The 15,129-nt window shown below is 54.0% G+C and overlaps 1 non-coding gene and 1 pseudogene across 1 annotated transcript; both read left to right on the top strand.

Annotated features, from left to right (window-relative positions):
• The first annotated feature begins 315 nt into the window (after positions 1-315).
• Positions 316-434, top strand: LOC148670228 (5S ribosomal RNA). The gene has a single exon (XR_015938021.1). It is a non-coding gene; the product is annotated as a 5S ribosomal RNA (ribosomal RNA).
• Positions 435-967: 533 nt separating this feature from the next.
• LOC148670227 (5S ribosomal RNA) lies at positions 968-1,086 on the top strand (annotated as a pseudogene).
• The last annotated feature ends 14,043 nt before the right edge of the window (positions 1,087-15,129 follow it).

Genomic DNA, 15,129 nt, shown 5'->3' with positions numbered 1-15,129 from the left:
TGGAGACTTGTTCGGCTGGCCTTTCGGAGGGTCGCGTTTTTCAGAATTGTATTGAGATCGTTTTCCACAGAGCTCAGATGTCAAAGCACAGCAGCAGCTCTCCAGAGCGATCCTCTATAGCGCCCTTTCTCCCGCAGCTCCGTCCTCATTGGAAGGAAGCAAGAGTGAAAGGCTGAAGTGAAATACAGCGGGGACGAAGGCAGTGAAGAGAGAGAACGTGGGAAGAAGAGAAAAACGCAAGGGAAAAAAAGCAGCGTCGTAAAAGAGGTGACGGAGCTGTCCTCTATAAGAAGGGTGCCAGCGAACCCTGCTTTTGCTTATGGCCACACCCCCTTGAGCACGCCTGATCTCATCTGATCTCGGAAGCTAAACAGGGATGGGCCTGGTTAGTACTTGGATGGGAGACCGCCTGGGAATACCAGGTGCTGTAAGCTTTTAAGCGCAGGAGGCGCCCTATCCCCGCTCGCTCGCTCATTCCCCTGTTCACACGTGCAGTGCGGCTTGTCCGTCTGTTTATTTGTCAGCTTTGGCGAGACACGGGTGCTTGTGTATTAGCGTGAGCGTTTTTTATTCTGATCAGGAACAGTTTTACAAGTCCGCAAAGGATCGAGGAAAGGTTTATCGCCAGCTGAAAAGAGACACAGCGCTTCGGCTGTGGAGACTTGTTCGGCTGGCGTTCGGAGAGTCGCGTTTTTCAGAATTGTATTGAGATCGTTTTCCACAGAGCTCAAATGTCAAAGCACAGCAGCAGCTCTCCACAGCGATCCTCTATAGCGCCCTTTCTCCCGCAGCTCCGTCCTCATTGGAAGGAAGCAAGAGTGAAAGGCTGAAGTGAAATAGAGCGGGGACGAAGGCAGTGAAGAGAGAGAACGTGGGAAGAGAAAAACGCAAGGGAAAAAAGCAGCGTCGTAAAAGAGGTGACGGAGCTGTCCTCTCAATAAGAAGGGTGCCAGCGAGCCTTGCTCTCGCTTATGGCCACACCCCCTTGAGCACACCTGATCTCGTCTGATCTCGGAAGCTAAACAGGGATGGGCCTGGTTAGTACTTGGATGGGAGACCGCCTGGGAATACCAAGTGCTGTAAGCTTTTAAGCGCAGGAGGCACCCTATCCCCGCTCGCTCGCTCATTCCCCTGTTCACACGTGCAGTGCGGCTTGTCCGTCTGTTTATTTGTCAGCTTTGGCGAGACACGGGTGCTTGTGTATTAGCGTGAGCGTTTTTTATTCTGATCAGGAACAGTTTTACAAGTCCGCAAAGGATCGAGGAAAGGTTTATCGCCAGCTGAAAAGAGACACAGCGCTTCGGCTGTGGAGACTTTATTAATAAGGCCCCTCAGTAGTTGAGATCTCTGTTATACCCATCTAGAAACATGCAATCAGCATGTTATTGCTGAAGCAATAGTCACAACATTATTCCACACCTGGGTGAGAGGCGGGTTATGATGACAGTCATGCTTTCTACACCTTATACTGAGCTCAGAAATGGCCCAAGCGGACATCTCACGAGCAGATCCCTCCGCGTAAAGAAAGGCAACTTGTCTCAGCAAAAATACCACGGATTCACATCCAAAATATGATAAAAAGGCAAAAACCCCACACTTGGAATGCAAACGTACCCTAAAAAGGAAACACGGTTTTAAAACCAACTTGATTTTCCCCTGGAGAAACCTTTTTATGGACACACATCGCATCTATTACACATGTAGAACTAAATATAAAGATACAACTTAATATAAGAAGTCATGACATATCACACATGACGAAGTCTGGTCCAGAATAAACAGTTTACACTGACCCACCTTTATTTACCCTGGTCACTCACTTCTATTAACTGTTTAACTGGGTAACAAATTAATATTTGTTTCAATTTGGGATCTACACCTGGGAGCCCTGAAATGTTGGCCAGAGGGGAGAAGCTGATATTCAGACGTGAGAATATATTTAAAAAAAGGATCTGATGTTGTTTTTCACCTGTCTAATCAAAGCTTGTTCAAAAATTATAGGACAATCTGATTATAGGACACACGAGTTTATAATCATACTCATTCCACTTTTTAACCCCGTATATATGCACAATATGAAACGTATATACACTAAATCTCACGTGTGAGTCACATAATATACATTTCTTTACGAAAATTAGGAACACTTACTACAATTATCAACCCCCCATGACGAGGCAATATTTCATACCTTTGTTTCTTTGTGGGTTCAAAGTTCTGTCCTGTCGTTTCACACGTAATGTTTTGGTAGTTATCTCAATTTTCCTTTGCAATTATCTCCAAGATCATCATCAACTTTTTGTAAAACGCTATGCACAACTGATATTTAAAGAAAGTCCTGTACCAAAACGTCTTCGTAGGGAAAGACAACCTTTTTTTCCTTACGTTAGTCGCTACACGGTTACTCAAAAAATCCATTCACCGCCTTTAAAAAAAAGTTTCGTTTTTTATTGTGGTTCACTGACATTTCTGTCACAATTCTGAGGGACCCCAAATAAAATTCACTTGCCGGTATAAAGACGCCGGCGAGGATAAGACAGGTATCGAGCCACCTGCGTATCTAGCGGACGTTTAAAATAAAAAAAATGGCGTGTAATGTTGCGAAGGGCTACTGTTTTTTTTATAGTTTGTCGATTGTAAGGGACGTGGGCCGCGACAGAAATACTGGACGGGGTGGGAAAAGGTTTATTGATGGTTTATTGTACCGCAACGGTCACAATTGACTCACCAGCAAAGATGGCGCCGGAGCCACATCGACTCCCTCCCGCCCTGCCTCGCACCGAAGCTCGAGCTGCGGAGCGCGACGCCAAACCGCCGGTCCACGGGCGCGGGCGCCGGACATAGACGTCATAAACCCTTCCGAGGCGCAGGAATTATAGATCACGGTAGTTTCTTCTGGACCCGGGTTAGGGACAGTGTGCCCTCCGTGAGAGTCTTCTGAGGAAGCCAGTGTCTCATGGGTGTCCAGGCTTGGTACCATCTGTCCATCACAGGACACACAGACACACACACTCACTCACACACCCTGGACAGGACACCAGTCCATCACAGGACATACACACACCCTAGATAGGACACCAGTCCATCACAGGACACACACACACTCACACACCCTGGACAGGACACCAGTCCCTCACAGGACACACACACACAACCTGGATAGGACACCAGTCCCTCACAGGACACTCAGACACACACACTCACACAACCTGGACAGGAACCAGTCCATCACATGACAAACACACACTCACTCACACACCCTGGACAGGACAGCACTCCATCACAGGACACACACACACCAGGGCCAGTTTTCCCAGAAGCCAATTAGCCCAAAAGCCTGTCTTTGGACCCGAAGAACACAGGGAGAACATGCAGACTCCACACAGACAGTCCCCCCCGGGTCCAGACCCGAGCCCGGAGCCCCCCCGCGCTGAACCCCTCCGTACAGACGTCCGCACACAGCTCCGTTGTTCCCGATTCCCGAGGTGATCTGTTAAAAGAAGCCGGTGTGTTGCCTCCAGGTGACATTTCCTACTGGAGTCAGGACAGGAGGCTCTTCTGTACACAGAAGGGGGTGGGGGTGGGGAACAAGCCGCCCAGCCCTGTGGTTGAAGCCGATACCCCGGCTTCTCTCCAGACACAGCTGGGTGAGCTCCTCCAGTCAGTACAGGGGGCTCTACTGTACACAGAGGGTGGCGGGGGTGTGGAACAACTCCTTTGTTCGGGGCCTTGGGGCATTCTTGTTGTGAAAGGCGCTATATAAAAACTGAATTGAAATTGAATCTTACAGGTTTGGGTTTTTCGGAGATCTTGTCAGAGATCTTGTCTGACGTGCCATTTCAAAAACGTAACGACACTCCTCACGTCCGAGCGCCGCCGGTCTGTGACGTAACGTATGCTTACACAACCATGACGGTTTCATCATGGACAGCACGAAAGCCCGAAAAGTGGTTGACGTTTTAATTTGGCAACGCCACGATGGATCCCAGTTTTTTTTTTTATTTTGGGGGCCAAAGAGGACAAAAAAGGAAACGTCTGGAGGTGGATCGATGGTCATCTCTGCGGTTGTTCTGATGTTCTGGAAAAAACAAAACAAAAAAAAAAACGGCTCGCTTGCGCGGTCGTGTAGTGTTTCCACACCCCACACAAATCAATTTCTCTTCGCCCCCTGGGGCTCGTCGCCCGCCGCACCCCTCTCACGTGATAGGGGCTTCCCCCGGCTGTGACGTACTTACCCCACCCCCTTCGGCCAACGTCATACCGAAGGTCGCACTTCGGGCCGCGGCGATGTTGACGGACTGTCTTGTAGCGTGAGAAGGGTTTAAATTTCAACTTAAGGAGTTGGCCATCGTTATATTTCGCGAGGTATCATACGGGGGGAAAAAGAACATTTATATTTATCAACCTACTAGTAATACTGGGTGGATGTCACGTTCCCCAAAGTTCAGTGCCTCTCTCTAATAAAGTAGAAACGCGACATTAAAAAAAAGAACTCCTATTCCCATTTGTAATGACCCTGTCGTGTTTTTCCTGGTGTGCGCTTATCTTTCGGAGACCGTTTCTCTCTGGTGTTGTTTTGCTGTTGGAATAAATGCCGAGGTGACCCTTCTGTGTGGAGTCTGCGTATTCTCTCCAGCGGGTCGTTTCCTCCACCGCAGGGGCTGGTCGAACCGGGGTCTCCCAATCGTCACAGAAGTGTGTGTCGTTTTGGGTGGTGGTGGGGGGGTGCATCGGGGATACTGCGCCCCGAGGGGGTGACCTCTCACCTTACTCCGGACAAAGGGAGAAGACCTGTACCTTCATGAGTCCGGGTTGTGAAAACTTCTTCTGGCAGTTCAAAACGTTTCGAAGGGACTACAGCGCTACCCTGTTTTCCATTTGTATCGTGTATTATTAGACAGTCATAAGTATCTGTACTGATCACAGAGTCCCCCTCTCACTGCCAGGACTGAAGACCAGTGCAGCACGAATAATAATAATAATTAATAAGTCTGGACTCTCCACTCAGAGCTCCTCCCAGGTCAGGGGGATCCCCTCCAGCCCCCCCAGTGTGCAGCCCCTACCTGGATGATGCTCCAGTCCGCTCAGCACACAGCAGCTCTCAGTGGGGAGGAGAGCAGAGGGATGGAGCCAGTTCAGAGAGGGGGGTGATAAGGAGGCCATGATGGGTCAAGACCAGGGGGGGAATCAGGCCAGGACACTGGGGTAACACCCCTACTCTTCTCCAGAAACACCCCGGGATTGTTAACGAGCACAGAGAGTCAGGACCTCGGTTTTACGTCTCATCCGAAGGACGGCGCCTGTTTACAGTCCAGTGTCCCCCGTCACTATACTGGGGTATCAGGACCCACACAGACTGCAGGGTGAGAGCGCCCCCTGCTGGCCCCACTCACACCTCTCCCAGCAGCAACCTTGGGGGGGGGGGGGGAGGGAAAAAACCAAAAGCTAAACAGATTTTTTTTTAAAAAAATTTATTGATGCTTAACAAAAGGTCATCAGTCCAGTCTGGGGCCCCTCAGCTTCAGTACAGTCTGGGGTCCCTCAGCTTCAGTCCAGTGCAGTCTGGGGTCCCTCAGCTTCAGTCCAGACTGGGGTCCTTCAGCATCGGTCCAGCACAGTCTGGGGTCCCTCAGCTTCGGTCCAGCACAGACTGGGGTCCCTCAGCTTCGGTCCAGTCTGAGGTCCCTGAGCTTTGGTCCAGCACAGACTGGGGTCCCTCAGCTTCGGTCCAGTCTGAGGTCCCTGAGCTTCGGTCCAGCACAGTCTGAGGTCCCTCAGCTTCGGTACAGCACAGCCTGAGGTCCCTCAGCTTTGGTCCAGTCCAGTCTGGGGCCTCTCAGCTCCAGTCTAGTCCAGTCTGGGGCCCCTCAGCTCCAGTCCAGTCCAGTCTGGTGTCCCTCAGCTCCAGTGCTGTCCAGTCTGGGGTCCCTCAGCTTCAGACCAGCACAGTCTTGGGTCCCTCAGCTTCGGCCCAGCACAGACTGGGGTCCCTCAGCTTCGGTCCAGCATAGACTGGGGTCCCTCAGCTTCGGTCCAGCACAGTCTGGGGTCCCTCAGCGTCGGTCCAGCACAGTCTGGTGTCCCTCAGCTCCTGTCCAGTCCAGTCTGGGGTCCCTCAGCTTCAGACCAGCACAGTCTTGGGTCCCTCAGCTTCGGCCCAGCACAGACTGGGGTCCCTCAGCTTCGGTCCAGCATAGACTGGGGTCCCTCAGCGTCGGTCCAGCACAGTCTGGTGTCCCTCAGCTCCTGTCCAGTCCAGTCTGGTGTCCCTCAGCTCCAGTGCTGTCCAGTCTGGGGTCCCTCAGCTTCAGACCAGCACAGTCTTGGGTCCCTCAGCTTCGGCCCAGCACAGACTGGGGTCCCTCAGCTTCGGTCCAGCATAGACTGGGGTCCCTCAGCTTCGGTCCAGCACAGTCTGGGGTCCCTCAGCGTCGGTCCAGCACAGTCTGGTGTCCCTCAGCTCCTGTCCAGTCCAGTCTGGTGTCCCTCAGCTCCAGTGCTGTCCAGTCTGGGGTCCCTCAGCTTCAGACCAGCACAGTCTTGGGTCCCTCAGCTTCGGCCCAGCACAGACTGGGGTCCCTCAGCTTCGGTCCAGCATAGACTGGGGTCCCTCAGCTTCGGTCCAGCACAGTCTGGGGTCCCTCAGCGTCGGTCCAGCACAGTCTGGTGTCCCTCAGCTCCTGTCCAGTCCAGTCTGGGGTCCCTCAGCTTCGGTCCAGCACAGTCTGGGGTCCCTCAGCTTCGGTCCAGTCTGGTGTCTCTCAGCTCCGGTCCAGTCCAGTCCAGTCCAGTCCTTGGTGGGGAAGGCGACTCCGATCTTAGCTGGCACAGAACCAGGAAAGGAACCTGGAAAGATATTCTTATTGCAGGTGTGAGGGACACAGACACAGACGTCACCATGACATCAAACAGCAAGAGGAGACTCCTCCTTGAATCACAGACACGACCGGGCGGCGCCCCCCTGTCTGCTCACCTGCACCTCCTCTTCCTCTTCTTGTCCTTCCCGGCAGCCTGCTTCTCCTCTCCCTCGCTCTTCCTCTCCTGAGCTACGGTCTCCGCCGCCTCCATCGGCTCGTCCTGATCTTCTGTCTCCACTGACACGCAGCTCAGGGACTTTAAAAAGACGCATCGGCGCTTCTGAAGCAGAGACAGGAGAGTCACGTTAAGAGTCGGACTGGACACTCCAGTACATGAACACTGCACTGAGAGAGAGAGGGGTTCATACAGACACACTGACTGGACACTGACTTGACACTGGACAGGAGTAAAGAGAGGATCAGAGCATTACCCACCTTCTTTTTCTTCTGTCTCACAGGAGGTGGTGATTGGACCTCCTCCAGCTGGAGTCCGTGGAGGGAGAGAGGGGGCAGGAGAGGGACAGCACAGGGAGAGAAAGAGAGAGACAGGTGAGTCAAGTGTCCCAAGAGCACAGAGACTCTGCTGAGATCACACTCGCAGTGAGTGAGCCTGGGTGTAGCCCACTAATACTGACCCACTGGACACCACATGACAGACAGGAGGAGGAGGAGAGAGACACACCGCCTGGACACCACAGGACAGAGAGGAGGAGAGAGACACACTGAGGACAGAGAGGAGGAGGAGAGAGACACTGACAGACAGGGCTGAAAGAGAGAGAGACACTGAGACCCAGGGACAGACAAGACGGCAAAACTCCACCACAGACAGGACAGGGGGCAGGGTGGGACCAGCACTGACCTCCTTACTCTCTCCTGCCGGAAGAGCTGTCTCCACCTCCTCTTCCTCCTGCAAGTCAAGAGACAGGCTGAGAGAGTGACGGGCTGGCGGGACATCGGCGAACAGAGCTGAAGGCAAAGAGCAGAGGAGACAGGCCCAGCTGGGACAACGCAGGACAGACAGAGAGACAGACAGGGAGACACACGGAGAGACACAGGGAGACAGGCCCAGCTGGGACAACGCAGGACAGACAGAGAGCAGGGAGACACACGGAGAGACACAGGGAGACAGGCCCAGCTGGGACAACGCAGGACAGACAGAGAGCAGGGAGACATGGAGAGACTCAGACAGAAGGACAGAAAGACAGAAAGAGAGAAGTACAGACGGACAAAAAGACAGAGAAAAGGACAGATGGACTGATGGACAGAAAGGCAGAGAAAAGGACAGAAAGACAGATAGACAGATGGACAGAGAAAAGAACAGAAGGACAGAGGGACAGATGGACAGAGGGACAGATGGACTGAAGGATAGACGGACAGAAGGACAGATGGACAGACAGACGGACAGACTCTGCCCCACTTGCCTCGTCAGACATCTCAGCCTCTCTCCTTGCCCTCCGCACTGGGGAGCCCCAGGCGGGGCCTGGCGGGGCCGGGCGGGCGATGGGGGGCAGGACGGGCGGGGGCAGGGGCAGGGGCACCGCCCCGGGCAGCAGGGGGGGCTCGCAGGGCATGGTGGGGATGAAGGGGGGGCGTCGGGGCGGGGCGGGCAGGGGCCTGAGGGGGCTGGAGGGGGGGGCCGGGGGCGGGGAGCGGAGGGGGCTCTTGGGCGGGGGGGGGGGGCACCGAGCCGAACGAGCTGGGCGACCCCGGGAGCTCCAGCTGCAGCTCGGCCGCCCTCTCCAGCTTCTGGACGAGCTCGGGGAAACACGAAGACACCACGGGATTCTGTCCAGCGGGGAGAGAGGGAGACACAACGCAGGGGGGATGAGGAGCAGAGACTACGCCTGGACAGGTGAGTGTGTACAGTGTGTCCAGTAAGAGTCTGGACAGGTGAGTGTGTACAGTGTGTCCAGTGAGAGTCTGGACAGGTGAGTGTGGACAGTGTGTCCAGTGAGAGTGTGGACAGGTGAGTGTGTACAGTGTGTCCAGTGAGAGTCTGGACAGGTGAGTGTGGACAGTGTGTCCAATAAGAGCCCAGACAGGTGAGTGTAGACAGTGTGTCCAGTGAGAGTCTGGACAGGTGGGTGTGTACAGTGTGTCCAATAAGAGCCCAGACAGGTGAGTGTGGACAGTGTGTCCAGTGAGAGTCTGGACAGGTGGTTGTGTACAGTGTGTCCAGTAAGAGTCCGGACAGGCGAGTGTGTCCAGTGTGTCCAGAAAGAGTGTGGACAGGTGTGTCCAACAGTAAGAAGCTGTCTTACCCTGTAACCTAGCTCAGGGGTGTTAGGGGGTGCTCTGTCTCCTCCCCAGATCTCACCTTCAGCTCTGGTGAAATGACGGACCACTAGGAGATGCTGGAAACGAGGACACAAGACAGAGGTTAGGTCCACAGAGCTCACTCAATCACTACAGCAAGCAGAGACCTCTCGGCCATCAGGACTGTGGGGGTCAGAGTGGGGAGCTGTAGGGTATCGGGAGTTTAGGGGCCAGAGTGGGGAGCTGTAGGGTATCGGGAGTTTAGGGGTCAGAGTGTGGAGCTGTAGGGTATCGGGAGTTTAGGGGTCAGTGAGGGGAGCTGTAGGGTATCGGGAGTTTAGGGGTCAGTGTGAGGAGCTGTAGGGTATTGGGAGTTTAGGGGTCAGAGTGGGGAGCTGTAGGGTATCGGGAGTTTAGGGGTCAGTGGGGGAGCTGTAGGGTATCAGGAGTTTAGGGGTCAGTGGGGGGAGCTGTAGGGTATCGGGAGTTTAGGGGTCAGTGGGGGAGCTGTAGGGTAGATGTGGGGCACCGGGCCCACCACAGGGCGGCCGGTCCAGTCTCGCGGAAGGCGACCGGGTCAGACTTACGGAAAAGCACCGGGACTTGGGCCGGGACCTCTCCCGCTGCCAGTCCGGGTTCGGCCTGACCGGTGTGACCTGTGAAGACGCCAAACAGCCCATCTCCGAGACAGCTCTGACCAAATAGCCCAGCCCAGTCGTGTCGAGACTAGGGGCCTTGGGCAGTCTCTACAGTGTGTCCAGTGAGAGTGTGGACAGGTGAGTGTGTACAGTGTGTCCAGTGAGAGTCTGGACAGGTGAGTCTGACCAGTGTGTCCAGTAAGAGTCTGGACAGGTGAGTCTCTACAATGTGTCCAGTGAGAGTCTGGACAGGTGAGTCTGACCAGTGTGTCCAGTAAGAGTCTGGACAGGTGAGTGTGTACAGTGTGTCCAGTGAGAGTCTGGACAGGTGAGTGTGTACAGTGTGTCCAGGAAGAGTCTGGGTCATCCAGAGGCAATCTGTGCTCTCAGAAGGCCATACTGTACACGTGACCCTGTCTCTTGAGCCGAGGGCGTGTCCTCAGTCAAGATCACCACTGGAAGTGTCTCTCCTCGTCTGGAGGTGTTACCGTGAGACCTGGTCTGTCAAGCGCTTTGTGCTGCTATGTGTGTGAAAGGTGCTCTATCAGTGAAGTTTATAATATTATTATAATACAGCGAGTGCTGCTGGGGGCGGAGAGGTCAGTCGGAGGAGGGCTGGATGCTGGACGCTGGACGGTGGGCGGGAGGGGTGGACTTACGACGCCTCGCCGGGCCCGGGTCCTGCTGCGACCGCGCATGGCCATGCGGCATCTCTGTCGGTGCATCGTCCTGCCGAGACAAGCAGAGTCACAGTGGGGAGGGGAGGGGGCGGAGCCACACAGCTGGGCGGTTTATTCCCCACCCCCGCCCCCCTCTGTGTACAGAAGAGCCTCCTGTCCTGACTGGAGGAGCTCACCCAGCTGTGTCTGGAGAGAAGCCAGGGTATCGGCTTCAACCACAGGGCTGGGCAGCTTGTTCCACACCCCCGCCACTCTCTATGTAGAGGTGCACCTCCTCTCAATATCTTTTTACAGCACGATCACACCCATAAGAGTTGAGTAACGGTAAAAAAACAACTTATTTCTCCACTTATTTTGTTATTTCTCGCCAGCGGCACTTTTGACTGACTTACCGTTTCACGGGGATACTGAAGAGCGATTCTGAAGCTGAAACTAATGATTGAAGTCGAAGTAACTTTATTGGAAGAAACACGTGTTTAGAAAGGACTATATAGCGCTTTCCTCCTCTTCTCTCTTCACTCCTCTGAGCTCATGGGGCTCCGGCGCCGCCCCCCGCTAGAATCCGCCGCTCTGTGACGTCAGGCGGCTCATTGTGACGCCCCCGTGACGTCGCCCCCCACGCGCTCACGGCTCGGCCGCGAAACAAAAATGGCCGACATTTTTCACGGTTGTTGTTTTTTTTTTGGGTGGACATTTTATTTTTCCAACTCTCAGCGGCCAGCCGGGTGTCCCTGTACGACCCCGGTAGTCGCCACCTCGGACAGGCAGAGGAAACGGGTCCAGGTGTTTCCGGCCCAAGCGTTACAAAAGCTGCACTTGAATTTAAAGACAAAATCACGTCGAGGGCGCATTCAGCACCCCCACGTCCAACACGGGTTTCCGTGGGGTTTGGTTCAGTGAAATTAGCACCCCCCCCCCGACCCCAAAATCAAAGAAAGACCAACATCCACCCCCCTCTAGCGCCCAAGGGCGTAAATTTCGGGCCACGCCATGTCCAAAAAACACGGGTTCCCCCCCGTCCTGCCGGGACAAGAAACGCCATTTTCTTTTCCGAGCGCTGCGTGGGACCTCACGACCCCCCCCCAAAACCTCTCTCGACCTCTCTACAACACCACCCGGCTGTTTCTGTTTCAAACCGTGGGAAAAAAATAAATAAAATTTCGCCTCTCACCGACCGCCGCGCAAAAAAACACAACTTCACGCTACAGAAACGGCCTGTGTGAGGGGGGGCACGGGAAAAAAATAAAACCTGCGTGTTTTCGGCAGAGTAAGCTCAGCGGGGAAACTCCCTGAATCTCGGGGTTGCTTCTTGAACTCCGAAAACGACCTTTTATCTCTCTCTCGTTTTCTTGGTGTCTGGGACGTTCACGAACTCCACCGCGTTGGTGCGATTCCCAGCGGGACTTGAACATAACCCCCCCCCCGTGGAGCCAGAGCGCCCCCGTGTGGCCGAGAGGACCACCACCCGCAGGGCTGAGCTTTTACTGCCGTGTCCCGCTTTCACTCTGGCGATGAAGGAGGGAATCAAGGAGGAGAATTAATATTGTGATCCACCAGTCCATCACAGGACACATACACACCCTAGACAGGACACCAGTCCATCACAGTACACACACACACCCTGGACAGGACACCAGTCCATCACAGGAAACACACACACCCTGGACAGGACACCAGTCCTTCACAGGATACCAGTCTATCACAGCCAGTGTCTCATGGGTGTCCAGGCTGGGTACCATCTGTCCATCACAGGACACACAGACACACACACTCACACACCCTGGACAGGACACCAGTCCATTACAGGACACGCACACATATTATATTTCGCGAGGTATAATATGGGGGGAAAAAAAACATTTATATTTATCAACCCACTAGTATTACTGGGTGGATGTCACGTTCCCCAAAGTTCAGTGCCTCTCTCTAATAAAGTAGAAACGCGACATTAAACTCCATTCGAAACGGGAGAAATCACCAGGACACGATACACCTTGCTCCGGACGATGGGAGAAGACCTGTACCTTCACGAGTCCGGGTTGTGAAAACTTCTTCTGGCAGTTCAAAACGTTTCGAAGGGACTACAGCGCTACCCTGTTTTCCATTTGTATCGTGTATTATTAGACAGTCATAAGTATCTGTACTGATCACAGAGTCCCCCTCTCACTGCCAGGACTGAAGCCCAGTGCAGCACGAATAATAATAATAATTAATAAGTCTGGACCCTCCCCTCAGAGCTCCTCCCAGGTCAGGGGGATCCCCTCCAGTCCCCCCAGTGTGCAGCCCCTACCTGGATGATGCTCCAGTCCGCTCAGCACACAGCAGCTCTCATTGGGGAGGAGAGCAGAGGGATGGAGCCAGTTCAGAGAGGGGGGGTGATAAGGAGGCCATGATGGGTCAAGACCAGGGGGGGAATCAGGCCAGGACACTGGGGTAACACCCCTACTCTTCTACAGAAACACCCCGGGATTGTTAATGAGCACAGAGAGTCAGGACCTTGGTTTGACGTCTCATCCGAAGGATGGCGCCTGTTTACAGTCCAGTGTCCCCTGTCACTATACTGGGGCATCAGGACCCACACAGACCGCAGGGTGAGAGCGCCCCCTGCTGGCCCCACTCACACCTCTCCCAGCAGCAACTTTGGGGTGGGGGGGAGGGAAAAAACCAAAAGCTAAACAGATTTTTTTAAAAAAATTTTTATTGATGCTTAACAAAAGAACAAAAATTACAAGCTTCAGTCCAGACTGGGGTCTGGGGTACCTCAGCTTCAGTCCAGTCCAGTTTGGGGCCCCTCAGCTTTAGTCCAGTCTGGGGCCCCTCAGCTTCAGTCCAGTCCAGAATGGGGCCCCTCAGCTTCAATCCAGTCCAGTCTGGGGCCCCTCAGCTCCAGTCCAACCTGGTGTCCCTCAGCTCCAGTGCAGTCCAGACTGGGGTCCCTCAGCTTTGGTCTAGCACAGACTGGGGTCCCTCAGCTTCAGTCCAGCACAGTCTGGTGTCCCTCAGCTTTGGCCCAGCACAGACTGGGGTCCCTCAGCTTCGGTCCAGCACAGTCTGGGGTCCCTCAGCTCCAGTCCAGTCCAGTCTGGTGTCTCTCAGCTCCGGTCCAGTCCACTCTGGGGCCCCTCAGCTCCAGTCCAGTCCAGTCTGGTGTCCCTAGGCTCCAGTCCAGTCCAGTCTGGGGCCCCTCAGCTTCAGTGCAGTCCAGTCCAGTCCAGTCCAGTCCAGATCTTAGCTGGCACAGAACCAGGAAAGGAACCTGTAAAGAATATTGTTATTGCAGGTGTGAGGGACACAGACACAGACGTCACCATGACATCAAACAGCAAGAGGAGACTCCTCCTTGAATCACAGACACGACCGGGCGGCGCCCCCCTGTCTGCTCACCTGCACCTCCTCTTCCTCTTCTTGTCCTTCCCGGCAGCCTGCTCCTCCTCTCCCTCGCTCTTCCTCTCCTGACCCACGGTCTCCGCCGCCTCCATCGGCTCGTCCTGATCATCTCTCTCCACTGACACGCAGCTCAGGGAGTTTAAAAAGACGCACCAGTGCTTCTGAAGCAGAGACAGGAGTGTCACGTTAAGAGTCGGACTGGACACTCCAGGACATGAACACTGCACTGAGAGAGAGAGAGGGGTTCATACAGACACATGACTGGACACTCCAGTACATGAACACTGCACTGAGAGAGAGGGGGGCTCATACAGACACACTGACTGGACACTGACTGGACACTGGACAGGAGTAAAGAGAGGATCAGAGCATTACCCACCTTATTTTTCTTCTGTCTCACAGGAGGTGGTAATTGGACCTCCTCCAGCTGGAGTCCGAGGAGGGAGAGAGGGGGCAGGAGAGGGACAGCACAGGGAGAGAAAGAGAGAGACAGGTGAGTCAAGTGTCCCAAGAGTACAGAGACTCTGCTGAGATCACACTCGCAGTGAGTGACACCGACACTAACCAGCCTCAGGACAGCAGTGCTAGAGCACCACAACCCAGACTCAACCACATCACAGCACAGATCAAACAGCAATATCTCACACACTGGGACACACACAAACACAACATAAACTGGAATGCTACAGAACCTTAAACAGACAATACACACTAGCTGAATATTTGACCAAAATAAAAATTAACAAACAGAAACAGACCCTGACGAAGTACAGGCTCAGTGACCACAACCTGGCCATAGAAACTGGGCGACACAGGCAGACCTGGCTGCCCAGAGAGGACAGGCTGTGCTCCCACTGCCAGCGGGGAGAAATAGAGACAGAGGTGCACTTCCTACTGCACTGTGACAGATACTCTGGGATTAGAGAAACATTCTTCCCGAAATTCAGAAATCTAATCCCAGAGTTCCCACACCTTCCAGAATCACAACGGGTCCCAATCCTACTGGAAGAGGGAGGAGGGAACTCAGTTGATCTGGCAGCCCAGTATGTGATCTCCTGTCACAGCCTGAGGAACAGTGAGTCTGTCTCCCAATAATGCTCCAGCCGCCTACAGTATATGTCAATATTTTATAATATGTCTTTGTTGTAAATGTCTGTAACATGTCTGCTTTACGCAGAGAGTGCCGGGGGTTGGATATCAAGGCCTGACGATACCGCATTACGCAGAGAGTGGAGGGGTGGGATGTCAGGGCCTGACGACACTGCTTTATGCAGAGAATGGAGGGGTGGGTGTCAGGGCCATACGACACTT

This window comes from Lepisosteus platostomus, chromosome 5, assembly GCF_059453375.1.
Source record: "Lepisosteus platostomus isolate fLepPlt1 chromosome 5, fLepPlt1.hap1, whole genome shotgun sequence".
NCBI classification, from domain to species: domain Eukaryota; kingdom Metazoa; phylum Chordata; class Actinopteri; order Semionotiformes; family Lepisosteidae; genus Lepisosteus; species Lepisosteus platostomus.
This window is presented reverse-complemented; position numbering and strand designations above follow the sequence as displayed.